At 40.0% G+C, this 5052-nt stretch overlaps 1 pseudogene; it reads left to right on the top strand.

Moving 5' to 3' along the window:
* The first annotated feature begins 2605 nt into the window (after window positions 1–2605).
* LOC116093310 lies at window positions 2606–3795 on the top strand (annotated as a pseudogene).
* The last annotated feature ends 1257 nt before the right edge of the window (window positions 3796–5052 follow it).

Raw genomic sequence — 5052 nt, 5'->3', positions numbered from 1 at the left:
GTTTTTACCTATACTGGAGAAAAGATAACATCATCAACAAATGGTAATGAGAAAAGTCTCCAAAGATTTTAGATATGAATATTTAATCTGTACTAACTCCAAACACCTGGAAAGTAATGGTGTCATGCAAGTGTGTGTATAGGAGGGCAAGGGTTGGAGAGAGTAATGGGGGATATGAGTGTTATCATGGGAGAAATGAGAAAGGGGAAAGAGTTTAAACTGGAAAGGAGAATGGGAGGTCAATTCAGAAGGAGAGGCAAGAGAAGAGAAAAATTATACTAAGGATGTTTGGAAAAGCCATAGGAATCAGACTTTTATGTTTACCTAATGTAATATATAATACATATAAGTGCATACATGTATATGCACACATATAGAGCTTAAATGGTGTTATATCATTTAGGTTGCTAATTATCCCTCCAAGAGTCAGAATAACTAAAAAAAATTCTAGTACCAGGCATGAGGACTCCCCTTTCTAGATGCTGATTAGTGAGTCTAAGAGACTCCACAAACAATGCCATCTTTTGCTGTTGCCTTTGGTTAGCTCTTGGGAGTTGAAGGTAAGTCCTTATTGCCGAAAACATCATGCACTTCAGACACAGGACCTAGAGGATGCAAGCTGGACTTGACCCAAAACCTCCTGCAGGACTAGATTTCATAGTACTGAAAGGTGCCCTGTAAGTTGCTAGAGGAAGAAGCACACGGTAATCCTATTCAGCTGTGAGTTGTATGATCTACAATAATGACTAGCATAGCAAGATGTCCCTAAGGGTCCAGTAGTGGCTCTCATATCTTAGCAGTAATCAACAGCTGTCTGATTAGATATAAGGCATGGTCCACAGGAGGAAAACTATACCTAGTACTGGAAACCTAGTCAAATATCTGCGGCTAGGGAGATCATGGATCAAAGAGGAGAGCCTGCTATGAGCACTTTACTAAACCAGAGACATCCCTAACCGCATTCTCAATGCATATCTGTAAGTCCTCAGATGAGCAACACTCTCAACCTTAATATAAAAAACAAACAAAGACAAAAAACCTTCTCTTTTCTATAGACACATGATTACAGAAAACTACAACTGCTTAAAATGTAGAGAACAGCTAATGGTGGGGATCTTAGACCTAGTTGGTGCATCTACAACCTACCACACCTTCATTCAAGTTTCAGGGAACATTTTAGAAGAGCACAGGAAGATTGTCAGAGCTAGAGGAGCAGGGAAACTTCACCCATGATACTTCAAAAACATGACTGCCTAAACAAGAGCCAAACAAGTACAATAGCAATAGACATGCTAACACAAAGGTGGAAAATCTCACAGAGCCCCACTCAAAGGATCTTCCTGTGTAGCTGAGCTTGGGTTTGGGTTCCCAATCTTCCTGCTTAAGTCTTGCCAGTGCCAGGATAACCAGCATGTGCCATTGCAGTCTGCTTTAGTTTCAGTATGTGCTGGTGATATGGCTGAATGGGAAAAGATGCTTGCTACCAAGCCTAACAACCTTAGTTCAGTCTGTACACTTCACATGATAATAGATGAGACTAGATTCTGATCGCCACACCTATATTCACACACACACACACACACACACACACACACACACACACACACACACCACATACATAAATATCAAAAATTTAAATATTCTGAGCTTCAGTAAGGTTCATTTTAATGATTTTTCATCTGATAATTTGGTAAGAAATATGCATGCCATTGAATCAATGGATAATTCTTTGTCTAAACATTTTCAGTGTTGATTGACCCAGGAATTGAAGTGTTTGCCTCTTCCTTACACTGTTCAACAAAAAAGCCAGTTAGCTTTCAATTTTCATTTAGATGTAGTAAAAAATGCATGTCTGTTTATTGAATTAACTCATATAAAGGCATTTAAGGGAGAGTATATTTATAGAAATTTAAATAAGATGTAAGTGAAAAGAAGAAAACTAGGTTAGTTACAAAATGATTAATGTTATCTGGTCACTTCATAGTTACTGATGTTTGTATTTGTAGGTAAATTAGCAAATTAAGTAAAGATGTATGAAACCTAGATAAATAATATCTTTTCTTAGAACTTAAAATATGTCCCAGGATGACACAGAGAGGGCATGTTGCCCCATATTTGACTTTTTCAATTTTAGAAAGTTTAAAAATAACTGATGTATCACTGTAAAATGAACCAACCCCTTCACTTATCATCATCATCTCCAGAGAGTCAAAGGCTAATCTTATTTAGGAAACCACACAAGGTAAGTGCTCAAGAAATTCTTATTGAATTGCCTTATTCTCATCCAGCAACTGATGGGAGCAGATGCAGAGACCCACAGCCAAATATTAGGCAAAACTCAGGGAACATGAAGGAATAGGAAAAGGAAGGACTGTGGGAGCCAGATGGGTCAAGGACACCAGGAGAACATGGCCCACAAAATCAACTAAGCAGGGCTCATAGGAGCTCACAGATAGAGAAGTGATGATCACTGAGCCTGCCTGGGTCTATGCTAAATCTTTGACATGAATGCTGTGGAGTGAGTTTTTGTGGAACTCCAAATAGTGGGAAAAGGGATGTCTCTGACTCTTTTGTAGGCCCTTGGGACCCTTTTCCTCCTACTGAATTCTGTGAAGGAGGATTTCAAATCAAGAGGGTTGATACAAAGGCAGAGAAAGATTGTGACATGTTGATTGGTTTTAAAGCTTCATATCAGATCAACTTTGCTGTGGCCATCTTTTTCTTTGCCTTCATTTTGCTCATGTTAAAACTTAAAACAAGTAAAGATCCCAGGGCAGCAATCTACAACAGGTTTTGGTTCTTCAAAATTGCTGCCATTATTGTTATCATGGTTGGCTCTTTCTATATACCTGGGAGCCATTTCACTAAAGTCTGGCTTAGTGCTGGAACATTGGGGGCCACTTTCTGCACTTTCATCCAGCTGGTGCTCTTGGTAGACATGGCTCACTCTTGGACCAAAATCAAATAGAGGAAGGAAACCCAAGGCTCTGGTATGCTGCCTTGCTGTCCTTTATAAGACTCTTTTACATCCTTTTGATTGTCTTTGCCGTGCTGCTCTACATCTTCTACACCAAACCCAAAGACTGCACAGAAAACAAGAGCTTCATTAGCCTGAACCTGATTTTTTGTGTTGCAGTTTCTATTGTATCCATCCTTCCCAAAGTTCAGAAACATCAACCTTGCTCTGGCCAATTGCAGTCCTCCGTCATCACTCTGTACACCCTTTACCTCATGTGCTTGGCCATGACCAATGAACCTGAGTGGTCCTGCAGTCCCTCCCATATGAGCACCATCACACACTTAACTTCAGAAAGTGTGTCTTCAGCAAATTCAACTACTCTTGCTCCTGCCTGTGCTCCACCATCACAGAATGGACACTTTATGAATTTGGATGATATTTGGGGACTCATTATCTTTGTTTTCTTCCTTATATATTCTAGCATCCATACTTCGAGCAACAACCAAGTTAACAAGCTGACCCTCTCTGGGAATGACAGTGTTATCTTTGGTGATACTATCAATGGAGCCAGTGATGAAGAAGATGGACAGCCTTGGCGGGCTGTAGGCAACGCGAAGGAGGGGGTGCAATATAGCTACTCCTTTTTCCACTTGATGCTCTGCTGTGCCTCCTTGTACATCATGATGACCATAATAACCAGCTGGTACAACCCTGATGCCAAATTCCAGAAGGTATCCAGTGAGTGGCTAGCCATGTGGATCAAAATGGGCTCCAGCTGGGTGTGCCTCCTCCAATACCTTTGGACTCTTGTGGCTCTCCTAGTCCTCACAGGTTAGGGGTTCAGCTGAGTTCAGTGTGTCAAGGACACTGATAAAGCTGACAGAGCCTCCTTTCCTGAAAATGCATATCCATTTTATGTTTCATCACCTAGACTATTCAGTGAACGCTTTGCACGTTTGGCTATATTCAGGTTTATATCAAAAGGCAAGATTGAATAATGCTTGATGCAGAATCTGAGCTTCCATAATATATAATACATATATTGTTTATTTGTAAGGCTATAGCACAAAGGGAACATTTTTGTGTTTTAACATGAACTACAGCTGTTCTGTGAAGAGAATTCTTTATCAAGACCTGTAGATTACTACACCTTTGGTTTAGGTTGTAAGTTAAAAGATTGTTGGATATTTAAGACTATCTTTGATATATTTCTATTACAGTCTCCTTAAAAACCAAAAAGGAATGCATTAATCCATGTTTCCTCCTTCAGAGGTGTAGCATCCTGGTTCTTGGCAAGGAATTATGGATGTAGGTCCTTCCCCACAAATGCAGCTTCTTGTAAGGCTGAGGGAAGTCTATTGAGTTCCTCTACTTACTTTTTATACTACACTGATGCTGCTTAATAGAAGTCTGTGGCTTTGTCAGATATGTCACCCCAGTCAATGCTTTGTAGATCTGATTAAAATGAAAAGCTCACTTGAGGAAAAAAAAAAAGAGGCAAAGATCAACTTGAGATGTTTAGAAGCAACCCCTAAAATGAGAAGCTAAATGTGGAGACCACTTCGAGGCTTGTGAATGTATTCACCATGAAGTCGAACCTCATTCAGCTGAGAAAAGATGCCCCCACCCTATCAAAAGTCTCCCATGCGCAGGTCTCGACTAGATTGTCTTTTGACAGATTATGACTGGGGATCTCCTCTAGTGTGGACAAGCCTTGCGACTCTGTGTGAACTACATAAATTCTCAGAGAGCTTCAGCTGGACAAATCTCTGTCAAGATTTTCTGGCAACCAATTCAGATGGGAGCCACACCTCCATTCCCAGCTCACTATGCAGAAGTCATGGATGTCATAACTCCTGTTGTAGTTACCCCTGAATCTCATGCCATCCAAATCGTCTCCCTCCCTAAATTTATGTATTACTGATAACTTATACCTTTAGCTATTAGATAATAGTACAATGATTTGTGGTTGAGATATATCACAATGAGCCACATTTGATTTAGTACAACAGATTGGCGCTAGAAGAATTTATTCATAATCAACTTGAAATGAATCCTCATCAAAAGATCATTCTTCTTTGTCGATTTGTGAA

Source organism: Mastomys coucha, unplaced genomic scaffold, assembly GCF_008632895.1.
Source record: "Mastomys coucha isolate ucsf_1 unplaced genomic scaffold, UCSF_Mcou_1 pScaffold16, whole genome shotgun sequence".
Taxonomy (NCBI): domain Eukaryota; kingdom Metazoa; phylum Chordata; class Mammalia; order Rodentia; family Muridae; genus Mastomys; species Mastomys coucha.
This window is presented reverse-complemented; position numbering and strand designations above follow the sequence as displayed.